Here is a 15,037-nt window from a genome sequence, read left to right as displayed (position 1 = left end):
TGACTCCAAAGCCCTTACGTGCTCTTACCAGATCACAATGTGACTTTTGTTCATGAGGGTGGAGGAGCAACAGAGAAGTGTGTATGGGAGAAATGAGTAGCAGTAGAATAAAGAGCTTTATATCAGGGCTCCCATATAGGTCCAAGATCAATACATTTTATTAACCTTTGAATTTTTATTAAAACAATTCTTACCCAGAAAAAATTAAAATAAAGTAGTTAAGACCATATGTGGTGCTAAGGAAGACTTATGTCTGTTGATTCTGCACTATTAAATGATACTATAATGTTAATCATAATATTAAAATATTGAATAAATAAATAAGGATCCAAGCCTTGAGCTAAAGCCATCATCATCTTTTTTTTCTTTTTAACACAGACATGCTTTCATAAAAATGATAGGCACATAAAATTTATCCTCTATGAGAGATTACCTAAGCAATGATTGCTATTTTGTAGGTTTGTACCTTGCTTCAAATCCATGAATGAATATTGAGGGCTTTATGTTCAGACCTTTGAAATGAAGGGGAGTGTATGCTTATTCTTTTAATAACTAAGAAGGTATCAAATATGTATTAATGGACTGAGGCAATGGAAAGGGTGAAAAGAAAGAGTATATTTTTAAAAGAAGAAAAATGCAATTAAGTTTTTTGGGGGCATAAGAATTTTCAGAATTATTATAAATAGAAGGGCCTATCTCAGCTTGATTACTTCAAAACAGTTTCCTGCAACCTCCCACCAAGTAGATGAGCAATTAGTATAATCACAGCAATAAGTCAAAGACACTTGCTGTTCAAACTTGTGTTGCGATTCTTCCTTTTGGCATGGCTCCTGGGCTATTCCAATTGCATACCCATAGACATGCATGCACATATTTAATAACACTTAATTTGGTAAAAAGCAAAATGCCTAGGAATGACTTTTTGTATCAAGGTTAAATAAAGGGCACCGAACAAGTAAAGCTGTGCTGAAAAGAACAGTGGCCAAAGCAGGGATATTCTTATATTCCAAACAGTTGTGCAGATGGAAGTCTGGCCAACAAAACCATAAAGCATCAAGTCTGACTGTGAGTCAATCTGTCGGTGTAAGTACAAGGTGACTCAGGAAAAGATGCATTTTGTTTTTCTGACAAATATTCAGAGGCTCTAGAACATTTGTGTGTGTTGGATATTGATGGCAAGAAAGGATTAGAAGTTATTTTACAAATGGGAGAGTAAACTTTAATCAGTTGATTATCTGATTAAAAAAATAAAGAATAAGAGTAACCAATTAAATTGAATTTTTAAAGAAATTTTCATAAGCAGATATTAAAACTACTCCATATCTACTTGTCCATTTGAGAGACTGCTATAATATTTATATATCTTCTGCTACTAAGTTGATTTGGGACAAAAGGAATTGTTTCTGAAAAAAAGTAGTGGAATAAAATAAATAATATTCTGCAATACTAACCATGCTCTTTTTGTTGTTATTAGAATATCTAATTTTTAAAAGACTTTAAGTCTCATCTAAGATTCAGTTAATTGTTAATTTATGTTCCCAGGTTATTGGTTTGTCTAGATAACTGATACTTTAGTCATGATAGCCTTGATGTTTCACTAGTTTGGAAGTTCTTATATGTGTGTGTGAGTCGCGCTCACTCATGTCCAACTCTTTGTGACCCCATGGACTGTAGCCCACTAGGCCCCTCTGTCCATGGAACTCTCAAGCCAAGAATACTGGCCTGGGTTGCCATTTCCTTCTCCAGAGGCTCTTCATTCCCAATCCAGGGATCAAACCTGGATCTCCCATGTTTCAGGCAGATTCTTTCCAGATGCTTCCCTTTTATCTCTAACTAAAGAAATTCACAAACTTATGGGAAAATGTCAGCATTAACTTTTCATGAAATTCTGCTGAGAGGTTAAATAATGGATAGAGCTAAGGCGTTGAATAAATTCCATCTATTAAAAGGCATATATTAAACTCCTTTTGTTATTACTTTTCATTGTGAATATGCATTCTTTTATGGTCTAAAGGAATGTGACTTTTCTGGTTAAATGATATTTTGGAAAATGTGGAAACACCTCAATCCTTAGCTTGTGTTCTTAGGAAATAGATTTTTATATCCCTAAAAGATTTTGCTTACTGAATACAGGATTTTAAGAAGAGAGATTAATAGTAAAACCAATAAATATCAAGGCATAAAATCAAAATGGAAAAAAGAGAGGACAGAAGAAGATTGGTTTGTAGTAGTATAAATTATCCTGAAACTAGATACATGGAAAGATGAGAACAGCAGGAAGAGAGAAGAAACTTTAGAAGCAGAAACTGCAGGTCAAAGGCCGATACCATATGGGAATCTGAATCAGCTTGCCAAGATAATTGCAAACCTTAACATCATCTTGAAAGTCACAAAAATAAATGAATAATACAAATATCTAAATACATAGGGTATCATAGTGTCACACCATGATGATGCAGCTAGCTGAAAGAATGCTGTTGTATCAATGAGAATGCATAATCATTTGAAATATAAAAATCCTTGATAAAATTATGAAATTTGGCTTACATTTTAAGAATACCTCAGTTTCATGTAATGTGGGCTGAGATATGTTTCCCAAATTTTATATAAAGTTCTAACCTCTAAGAACACTAGACTGTAACTATACTTGGAGACAGGGTCTTTAAAGAGGTAATTAAGTTATAATGAGGTCATTAGAGTGAACTCTAATCCAATATGACTGATGTCCTTATAAGGAGAGGATATTTGGACACTGACATACACAGAAGGATGACCACATGAAGACAGAGGGAAGAGGTGGCCAAGAGGAGAAGCCGCAGAAGAAACGAACCCCCCTCAACATCTTGATCTTGGTCTTCTAATCTCCAGAACAGTGAGACAATCCATTTCTGTTTGTGGTATAGTCTTATGATAACCCTAGATAACCAATACACCAGGCCAGTATTTTATTCAAAGGACATTAGAAGAAAGAAATCTCTAGAACATGAAAAACTGATGATGCTTTTGAAGGACAGAAAGAATCTTCTAGATTTCACCTAGACCAAGTGCTGTGATGGTCATGAAGTTCATGAGATCCACATTGGTTTTCCCTTACAAACCACCATGGAGAGGGCAAGTGTGTTTGGTGGGGCGGGGGTGGGGAAGGCTTTGCAGTGAGGCATGTTTTGTAATTGATCAGTGATGTCAACCCTAGAAGAGGGTAGTGAGTGGCCACGTATAAGTATACGGTGCCCTGGAAGTAAGTTGTAAAGTGTTTTTTATTTGAAATGTTTTTCAGGTATGAAACTGATTTCTCATGAGTCATTATTGTGATCACCTTGGACTTAGAGTTATTGAAGTGTTGAATAGTATTTACATTTGGGGGCTTGAGGCATTGTAGGGGAGACATCCTATAGTTATTACTTCTAGGTAAGGTTACTACCTAGATAGCATTTCTATTTAAAATAGCACGTCTACTTTAAAGTCACTGTCCATATTTTACAGAATTTAGACCTTATAAAATCAGTTTATATTTAAAGAACAGCAAAATATGATGGGTATGTGGCTCAGACAGTAAAGAATTTGCCTGCAATATAGGAGACCTGGGTTCAATCCCTGGGTTGGGAAGATCCCTTGGAGGAGGGCATGGCAACCCACTCCAGCATTCTTGCTGGAGAAGGCCCTGAGCAGAGGAGTCTGGCAGACTACAGTCCATGGGGGTTGCAAAGAGTTGGACATGGCTAAGTGACCAAGCACAGTGTTCAGTAATCACCTTCTCCGGAGCCTTAGGAAGGGAGAATAGTAAATTTCCCCTTGTGGCTCAGGCAATAAAGATCCTGCCTGTAATGTGGGAGACACTGGTTCAATCCCTGGGTTGGGAAGATCTCCTGGAGAAGGGAATGTTTACCCACTCCAGTATTCTTATCTGGAGAATTCCATGGACAGAGGAGACTGGTGGGTTACAGTCCATGGGCTTGCCAAAGTCTGACAGGACTGAGCAACTAACACTTTCGCTTCCATAGTAATCATCTTATTTGGAGCCTGAGGAAGGGAGAATACTAATATACTTACTTGTCTATTCTCTCATGTTACCTGTATTCACAGAGGCTATAGAATTCTTCCCCCTTGGCTTTTGGAAATATGATACAAAAATGTAGCATTCTTTTCTTTCTTTCTTTTTTTTTTTTTCATTTTGATGCACTTGAGTGGCTGAAGTTAATGCTGCTAAAATCAAGCCTTACGAGGCTTCAGCTCTTTCACTGAGGAAAAGATCTGAATCTGAAAAGATGTTTCCCATTCAGGTCTGCAAAGAGCTGTGCCCTCTCTCTTTCCGCAGGGAACTCAAGGGATGGGAAGCAGTTCTTTTTGCTCTGGGCTCATGGCGACAGCTTTGATGCTGACCAGCAAGGGAAGCTCAGCTATCTATTAGGGCAAACTTTTCAGAAGAAGAAGGAAGCTGCATAAATGGGTTAAGTACAGAGACATCATTTTTAAAGGGATGCTTTTTCCAATTAATAATCATGTTCCTCTCTAAGAAGAAACCTTCTTTGTCAATTATTGGCTGATCAATATTCTCAGTATCACCATTCAAATCTCCACAATATACAGTGTTATTTTTAACACTGGATTTACAACAGGGGACCTATTATTTTTTTGAATATTCTGAAATTAGAAACAGAGATGACAGAAAAACTATTCAGAGATGGATCAACAAATATACCAAGGACAATGTCTCCATATATTCTCTTCTGCATATTGTTTTTATATTTTTCTCAATTTAATTTTCTTTTTTTTCTGAATACTGAACTAAGTATGCTTCTTGTTTTTAAGTATGAAATTTCCTCTTCTAAGATTATCAGTCTCAAATGAATCTCTTGCAATAATTTATCAACATGCCCTTTCTTTTGTGAATCTTGGAGCATTTTGCAGTGGCCCTTTGAGATAGTTTTTCTTTTCCTCATTTTACAGATGTGACACTAAGGCAGAAAATGGTAAGGTAATTTACTCACAGTTTCCCAGAAATCTATACTATGTCAACTTCAAATTACAAATCATAATGCATGCTGGGACATATGTTGGATTTCCCTTTGATTAATAGGGCACAATCTGGGCTTGATGACCTCTTGAGGAGGCTTTCAGGTCTGTAATACTAGGATCTTAATTCTGATGAATGATTCTGATGGTAGAAAATCAGTCTATTTCCTTGAAAACGAAAGTGTTAGTCGCTCAGTCATGTCCTACTCTTTGCAAACCCTGGACTATAACTCACCAGGCTCCTCTGTCCATGGGATTTCCCAGGCAAGAATACTGGAGTGAGTTGCTATTTCTTTCTCCAGGAGATATTCCTGACCCAGGGATGGAACCCTCATCTCCCATGTTGCAGGCTCCACATCTGAGTCACCAGGGAAGCCCCTCTATTTCTTTATCTTGGTTCAAAATTTAAGACAGGGCACATGCTCATACAAACTGAAAATTCTTTTCCTCCCTACTAATTTGGAGGGAGAAATATCAACAAACTCAGATATAGATGGAACCACTTTAAGAGCAGAAAGTGAAGAGGAACAAAAGAGCCTCTTGATGAAGGTGAAAGGAGGGTGAAAAAGCTGGCTTAAAACTCAACATTCAAAACACAAAGATCATGGCATCTGGCCCTATCACTTCATGGGAAATAAGTGGGGAAAAAGTGGAAATGGTGGCAGATTTCATTTTCTTGAGCTCCAAAATGAATGCAGATGGTGACTGCAGCCACAAAATTAAAAGAAGCTTGCTCCTAGGAAGAATTTCTATGACAACCATAGACAGTGTATTAAAAAGCAGAGACATCACTTTGCCAACAAAAGTCTGTATAGTCAAAACTATGGTTTTTCCAGTAGTCCTGTATGGATGTGAGAGTTGGACAATAAAGAAGGCTGAGTGCCAAAGAACTGATGTTTTTGAACTGTAGTGCTGGAGAAGACTCTTGAGAGTCCCTTGGAGATCAAGGAGATCAAACCAGTTAATCCCTAAAGGAAATCAGTCCTAAATATTCATTGGAAGGACCGATGCTGAAGCTGAAGCTCTAATACTTTGGCCACCTTGATGCGAGGAGGCAACTCAATAAAAAGACGTGATGCTGGGAAAGATCGAGGGCAAGAGGAGAAGGGGCCTAGGATGAGATGGTTGGATGACATCACTGACTCAATGGACATAATTTGAGTAAACTCAGGGAGATAATGAAGGACAGGGAAGCCTGGCATTCTGTAGCAGTTCATGGGGTCACAAAGAATTGGTCACGACTTGGTGACTAAACAACAGTAACAACAATTTGGAGGGAAAGAAACCCATTCCTGCCAAGCATTAGTATATTCTGATTTATTTGTGGTTTGGGTTGATGGAAGGACCTATCTTATTCACATGGTTGTTTGAAAACTCTACAGAGATTTTGAGCTAGGGAGAGGACATGGTGGGACGTTTTGTTCCTGCTAAGTGAATGACGTTCATACTGGACGGTGCGGCTTAGATTCTCCTAAACTTCTGGTCTGGGCACGAACCGGCTGCACTCACAGAATAAGCTGATGATACTCAAGATTTACCAAGACTAATTAAGCAAGATGCAAATTTCCCAGTAGGTCTATGTGACTAAGGCATGAATTTAAAAATTTCTTCATTATCAAATCAATTTTCATTGTCTACTTTGTTGTAGTAATTTTTATTTTAGTTCCAGTACCTTCATTCTTATTTCTTAGAAAGAACAGTAATCTCTGATTGTGACCAGTAAAAGGGAACACGTACTTTATTTTTTCTTCATCACTGCATTTGAACTCTAAAATGGCAGATTTAAAATAAAGCCAGAAACTTCCCTGAGTAGAAATATAACAGTTATTGTATGTCAACTTCTAAGCACCAAGGTTGTCTCTTTTATGGCAAATGTATTTATGGCTCTGGAAAACGTGCTGAGGATTTAATATGAATGTGGAAACCTGGCTGAGGTGTTGGGAATATAGGAAGAGGTCCATTTTTTTCTTTCCTTTTGCCTTAGTTACCTTTGTTCATCTGACCAAAGTTTGGAGTCTAATAGCTTCATCTCCAATTTCTGAGATTCTAAAGGATCTAGAAGTTAATGTGAATTTATATATGTTCAAGGAATTTGAAATTTGGTCAAGAACCTGAAAGATATGATCGCTAACAATGATAAAACAAAAAATAAGAACACTTTTAATATTGTTTAAAGAACTCAAGATACAAAGTTAGTCTATTATTCAATGGAGGCTTTGCAAATCTGTATAAACTGATGTGTCCCTGGAGAAGGAGATGCCCATCAAACAAGTCAAGAGGCTGGCACCCCAGAAGCAGACAACCACTGCCAAGAAAAAAAAGATGGAAAAAGAAGAGGAGGCAGTGAGACACCATATTAAAGGGAGCCCTGCCAGAAAGTCCAAATCCACACCCAAATCCACACCCAGACCTAAAAAACTGGGACATAAGAGATGAGGAGTCAGGAGCACCTGGCCTCAGTGACCGAAGGAGGACCTGTGAGACCACTGTGCTGAGTCTGAATATGATGGACATGTTGGGAGGCAACACATGAGCCTCTCATCCCAACTCTCAGTTGCTGCAGGACCTGGAGGGAAGTGCCCTGACTCAGGGCCACAATAAAGTTTGCTTTGCTAAGAAAAAAAAAAAAAATTCCATCTGAGGACTAGGTCTGAATCACTGATGGACAATGTACAGGCTCTATCACATGTTCTCCCCCTAGATACCCTGACTGTAGGCACAGAAGTACGTACTATGTTGGTTTGAGCTGATGTAAGGCATACTTTTCTTTAAAAAATTTTTTTTTCACTTTTATTTATTTATTTGGCTGTGCCACCCAGCTTGTAGGATCTTAGTTCCCCAACCAGGGATTGAACCTGCACCCTTGGCAGGGAAAGCACAGAGTCCTAACTACTGGACCACCAGGAAATTCCCAGGCATACTTCTCCTAATGTGAGCTGACACAGAGATAAACTGCAAGGAGATGCTGATGAACTTTTCATCACAGTGAGTTACTTAAAAATACACTGTGAAGCTATGGAATTCAACCAAAGTTACAATTTCCTAAGTCTGAACAGAAAAACACCTAATGGAAAAGTAAACCTCTCAATAAAGTCTGGAACCTCCAGAAAATTTTGTATTTTCTCATTCTCAAGAAATATTCTCATAAATATCTACAAAATGTATGTCCTGTTGCTTCCTGTGTTTGGCCACCCTTGGAGACATATGGTACATTGACTTGGTAGCAGAGGTACTCTGACCTTCATATTACAATAAGGAAATCCATATTATAACTGTTTCTTAGCCACAGAAACAAATTAGTTGATAAGACTTAAACAAAAGTTTAGAACAATAAAACTGACTGAAAATCCAATACATAATATTTTGATGTTTTCAGAAATTTGAAATATATTTGAGAGATTCTGGGAATTTGTAGTAAAATATGACTAAAATAGACAAAAAAAAATTAAGTGACAATTTCCCTAATCATAGCTCATGCTCCACAATCCTATAATGAAGAATGAAGACAAGATGTTAGATGTCTTGGACCACCTTCTTATTTGATATTCGCTGGAAAAGGGGGTGTTGGTCTCTCTCTTAAATCATCCCTAGATTTAATAATTTCATGTTGTCTGTCATGTAGATTTCAATATATACAAATCTTTGTTTTAAAGTTAAAAGCCTAAGTCCATTATAAATAATATAAATGTTTGCCAAAATATATTGTCTTGTATTTAAAAGACATGGCTAATTTAGACAAATGCATATGTTTGGATATTTTAAAGTGATTTTGTAGAAATATAAACTTTGCACCTATGGATGGTTTATATCAATAGTTCTAGTCTGCTTCTTATTCCTGGGCATAAATCTGGTTCCCCATATGCATTTTAATGGAATCTGAGACTTCTTTTTCACAATAACTGGGAAGATTTTCCCCAGCTGAATCTAGATTCTTGGTCACTTCTATGAAACATTTACTTATTTGCTGAAGACAGTTTGAAAATGCAGCCTTCTTTGGAATATTTTAAACTAAGTCGACAAAACTCTATGACCCGAAGAACACATTAGATACTAGTTACTATATTCAAGTAAAATATTGAATGCCATACGAAACTTTAAGTTCTATATGTCCTACGTGTAATCCATTCTGTATGATATAACAAATTCTTCTTGCATTCCTACATTTGTATGCCAATAAAAGAGTTATTCATTTATTAAAAATAAATACAATGAATGTTATATAGGTGGAAGCTTAATATTCTTATAAGACAGATCTTTAAAGGAACCTACTTATGAGGACACCTTGTTCAACAGTATTTTATGTTGACACTGACTCCTCTCGGAGCTTGGAGGAGTTGGCAATAAAACCACTTGGACCGCTGCTTGTGGGCCATCTGGTGAGACTGATGAATGCCTATGCCCCAAGATTCTGTCAGTCCTGTTTGTACTTTCCCCTGTCTGTGCTTCACATTAGGCTGTCGTGTAGCCTAATACACTTATGAAGTCCCCAGGCACCGAAGTGGAGCCTTTGGCAGCCAAAGTGAGCACTTGTCCTTTAAGAGCTGGGAAAGTTGTGACCCTTCAGGCACTATACACAATTATACATCGGGGATACATTCAGTGCCTTTTGGAAAGGCAATATAAAAATGGCAAGACTTTACAATTCTCAAAGCCCTTTAATATCCTCTTTAGTGTTCCAATTCTGGTAAATGGTCCTACCAAGGTTACAGCCTGACTTTTTGGAGAACATTCTTTAAGAAAATTAATAAAAGTTATAATTTCAAAATAGGTAACAGAGCTTCTTTCAGAGTTATAGCAAATTACAAAAATTTAAAGGCTGAAATGTACTACAAAACTATAAAATCTATAGAGAAAATAGTGTTTTTAAGAATCACCTACTCAACACATTTTACTTTTCTAATATTTTTAGTTGCATATTTATTGTTGCATGTGACTGTAGTTTATAATATTTTAAATAGAGACAATAGAAGGAATTATTCTTTCCTTTAACATAGTTAATATTTTCTTTAAAAATTAGTCATTAAAAATTTAACTAAAAAGTAAATTAAACTCAACAGAAGACAACGAATAACCTGATTTAAGAAGACAGACATCTTAAAAGATACCTCATCAAGGAAAGTATAAAGATGTTCCATATCATATGTCATTAGAGAAATATAAATAGCAATGAGATTCCATTACATACCTAATAAAATGGCCAAAATCCAAATCACTGAAAACACCATGTACTAGCCAGGATGTGAAACTACAAGAAATCCAATTCATTGTTGGTAGAAATGCAAAATGGTACAGTCACATTGGAAAGTAATTTGGTGGATTCTTATAATACCAAACACTCTTACCGTATACTTGAGCAATTTTACCCAAAGGAGTTGATAATGTATGTCTGCACAAAACCTGCACATGAATATGTAAAGTAGTTTTATTCATAATTGCCAAAACTTGGAAGCAACCAATATTTCCTTTAGTAGATGAATGGATAAACAAACATCTAGACCATGGAATCTTAGTCAGTGATAAAAAGATATGGCTCTCAAACCAGTGAAAGACATGGAAGAAACCTAAATGCATATTATTAAGTGAAAGGGTCCAATCAGACTTATAATGTATGAGTCCACCTTTATGATGCTCTGAAAAAAGTGAAACTCTGGAGAGCCTTAAAGGTCCGTGGTTGCCAGGGGTTGATTGAGGAGTGAGGAACAGGTAGAGCGCTGAAGACTTTTAAGGCAATGAAAGTACTCTATATAGTACTATCGATATGAAGGTGGATGATGTCATTATACATCTGGCCATATCCTTAGAATGTAGAGGGCTTCCTTGTGGCTTAGATGGTAAAAAATCTGCCTGCAATTCAGGAGACCGGGGTTCAATCCCCGGGTCAGGAAGATCCCCTGAAGAAGGAAATGGCAACCCACTCCAGTATTCTTGCCTGGAGAATTTCATGGACAGAAGAGCCTGGAAGGTTACAGTCGAAGGAGTTGCAAGCAATCAGACATGACTGAGCCTGGAGAATCCCAGAGACAGAGGCGCCTGGTGGGCAGCCCTCTATGGGGTCACACAGGGTCAGACACGACTGCAGCGACTAAGCATGCGTGCGTGCGTGAGCCCCTAACACATTCACTCATAGCACACAGCGAACACCGAGGGAAACTGTAAACTACAGGCATCAGGTGATAATGATGTGTCAGTGTCGGTTGTGAGTGAGTATGTGACCAGGGATTGAACCTGGTTCCTGCGTTGCAGGCAGTTTCCTTACCATCTGAGCACTAGGGAAGCCCGTGAGTGTAAGTTAATCAATTGTAAAAAATATGCCACTCTGAAGAGTCACACTGATAATGTGGAGGCTATGCATGTGTTTGGCAGGAGGTATACAGGAAATCACTGTACCTTCTCAATTTTGCTGTGAATTTAAAACATGCTCTAAAAAAATTAAAATCTTAAAATAGTAGTTCTAAAATTTTAAAAGTACCTTAAAATAAATTTGAGTTCTTGATAACAGAAAAGCTTATTTCAGCTTCTAAGAGTCATTAATAATGTCATAAAGTTTTAAAAAATTATCATATTCTTTATGTGATTACACAAATATACTTGTTTTCATATTTTTAACACAAATTTGTGTCCTGTAAGTGCACTATTTCTGATAAATTGCATTGTGTGTAATTCTCATCATAAAGAAAAAGATGTAGTAAATTTAAAATTTATATGCTATATTTCCAAGAATTTCCATTTTGATCTGACATTAATACGAAACTAATACTCAGAATTTTATACAACTAATTCTTGGATGAATTTTCCCCACAGTTCTTCTGGCTCTGAAGGTCTTAGCACTGTTTTTCTTCCAAAGCTTTGCGCAGTTCGGGTGCCAGTCACTCTAGGGCACTTTCACTGTGCAGTAGCATCTCTGGCCCTGCATAGTGGAGTCACCATGCCAAGACAGTCAGCACAACGGGTATCAGAACTATTCCTGAAGCCCAGCACAACACATGGAGAGAAAGCAATAACCTAATGATATATTGAAGTGATTACAAACTGTGTAAATATATTCTACTGAAAACCAAAGTAAATTATCCATATGTCAGTTATCAGCTACTGTGTCAACCTCCTCCCCCCTCAAAAAAAATAATATAGTAGCTTAAAACAAGAACCTTCTTATTGCTTACAATTCTGTGGGTAGGATATTTGGTGTATAGTGGGGATGGCTTATTTCTCTTCCAGTTGGTGTCTATCTGGGATGGTTTGACTGGGGATGGAAGACCAAAGTGGCTTCACTTGGTGTCAGGGGGTTTGTTGCTGCTGTCAAACAGGGATGCCTTGGTTCAGCCTGATTCTCCTCCATCTGGTTTCTCTCTCTCATATGACGTCTCATTGACTATAGTCTGTCTCTCCAAGTAGCCCCAATTTCTGTTCCAAGTTTGAAAGTATAAGCTGCAAACCTCAAAGTAGGACTTAAGAGCACTCTATTGGTGAGGATTCCATTTCATGGTGGGAAGTAGAGTCATACTGTAAAGGAGTCTGGACAAAGGGAAGAGTGATTTATTGGGTACCATGGGGGCTTCCCTGGTGACTCAGATGGTAAAGAATCTGGTTTCAATGCGGGAGACCTGAGTTTGATCCCTGGGTTGGGAAGATCCCCTGGAGAAGGGAATGGCTACCCACTCCCGTATTCTGGCGTCGCGAATTCTGTGGACTGTACAGTCCATGGAGTTGCAAAGTCAGTCAGGGCTGAGTGATTTTCACACATGGGCTTCCCAGGTGGCACTAGTGGTAAAGAACCTGCTAATGCAGGAGACTTAAAGAGATGTGGATTCGATCCCTGGGTCTTGAAGATCCCCTGAAAGAGGGCAAGGGCAGCCCACTCCAGTATTCTTCCCTGGAGAATCCAATGGACAGAGAAGCCTGGCAGGCTACAGTCTATAAGGTCACAAAAAGTCAAATATGACTGAAATGACTTAACACTCAGTGTTTAAGAATTTACCACAGTCTGTTACTCAACTTTCTTTTAGCTGGATTCCAGATGGTAGTACTCCTTGAACCAAGAAGCAATGTGATCCGGGGTAAGGAGGCAGTGGCTTGAACCTATCACAGCTACTATATCTTAGTTTTGGAAAGTGTATATATATGTATTTGGCCATATGAATACACCTTTAGTGCCCAGATCAGAACTTTAGAGCCTTGGGAATGTCTTGTGTAAGTGAGGAGCCCTGAGGCTTCAGACAGTTCAGTCACTCAGTAGTGTCCAACTCTTTGTGACCCCATGGACAGCAGCATGCCAGGCTTCCCTGTCCATCACCAAATCCCAGAACTTATTCAAATTCATGTCCTTCAAGTTGGTGATGCCATCCAACCATCTTACCCTCTGTTGGCCCCTTCTCCTCCTTCCTTCAATCTTTTCCAGCATCAGGGTCTTTTCAAATGAGTCACTTCTTTTCATCAGGTGTCCAAAGTACTGATGCTGAGTTTCAGCTTCAGCATCAGTCCTTTCAATGAATATTCAGGACTGATTTCCTTAAGGATTGACTGGTTGAATCTCCTTGCAGTCCAAGGGACTGTCAAGAGTCTTCTCCAACACCACAGTTCAAAAGCATCTATTCTTTGGCACTCAACTTTCTTTATAGTTCAACTCTCACCAGAGTTTACCATGAATACCAGAGTTTATCTGTATCTAGGCACTAACAGCCATTCTCTTAATCAGGCTAAGACTGATAGGTTATCTTTCTCTCCTACCTCCTATCTAATTAATCTTCAAACACCATTGATTCAGTCTTTTAAAAGATAGCCTCTAAAGAATTTTAGCACTAATGCATTACTCCAAGATACCAGTGTGTTTTGCTAGGACTCTTACAATGGATTCCTATATTATCCCCTAATCTTATCCTTGCTTCTCTGATATTTTGCACAGTAGTCAGAGTGAATTTTTTCAAAAGCAAATTGAATCATATGACTTGTCTGCTTTCATTAACTTCAACTAACTCCCAACACATAGAAATGTATTTCAAAACTACTGTACACTGGTCTGTCACTGACTACCTCTGTGATGTGATTTTTTACCAGTTTCTCTAATTCCTCTCTCTCTCTCATACTCTGCTTCACCTTTATTTCCTTAATCACCAGTAGAGCATAAAATCCTTAAGAATAGAGATTTTGTTCATCACTTTATCCCTTGGGCCTTGCCTGTCACAAGTTAGTGATACAATAAACATTTGTTAAATAATTGGATATAATATGATTGAATTTTAGCAGCAAATTATATAATACCTGGGCTTCTCTGGTGGCTCAAACGGTAAAAAAATCTGCCTGCAAGGGAGGAGACCCAGGTTCAATCCCCGGGTTGGGAAGATCCCCTGCAAAAGAGAATGGGAACTCACTGCAGTATTCTTGCCTGGAGAATCCCATGGTCAGAGGAGAGCCTGGCAGGCTCCATGGGGTCACTGTGAGTAGGACACAACTGAGCGACTAACACTTTTACTTTTAAATGAGATATAAATTATCATTATGGAATTTGAGAAAACATTTCTAAGAAATGAACAAAATCCCCTTAAGCATATGGCAGAGCTTCACGCAGATGTTGATCTAGTGCTCTTTCAGCTAAACAACTAACACAACTAACAACTGCTAACACAATCTTCAGGCTATTTCAATGAGAGAAACATAACCCATTCTCTTACTGTTATACAGAAGCCCCATGAACACTTGAAAGTTGGCCTTATGTCTGAATTTTTTTTTTTATTTAAAATTTTTGACATTTAATATCAAAATATTTACAAAGAAACACTTATTAGCCCTTGCCTTTGGCATAAGATGTTGTGCTCCTCACTGGTAGAGAACATTTAGGCATGGATTCTATTCCTAATACATTGTCATCATTTCAGAGCAGAAACTAATGAGACAATTCAACAATGACATGGTAGTGAATTTTGTTTTCTCAGATAATTCTCTCTCAGAAATTGGTAATAAGTGACTATTGCTTCAGTTCCAAAAAAGAAGTTACAGACTATCTCTTAGAAAGTCAAGATCTTTCTTATTT

This window comes from Odocoileus virginianus, chromosome 34 (genome assembly GCF_023699985.2).
Source record: "Odocoileus virginianus isolate 20LAN1187 ecotype Illinois chromosome 34, Ovbor_1.2, whole genome shotgun sequence".
In the NCBI taxonomy this organism is placed as follows: domain Eukaryota; kingdom Metazoa; phylum Chordata; class Mammalia; order Artiodactyla; family Cervidae; genus Odocoileus; species Odocoileus virginianus.
The sequence above is the reverse complement of the archived record's forward strand: the minus strand, read 5'-3'. Positions refer to the sequence as shown.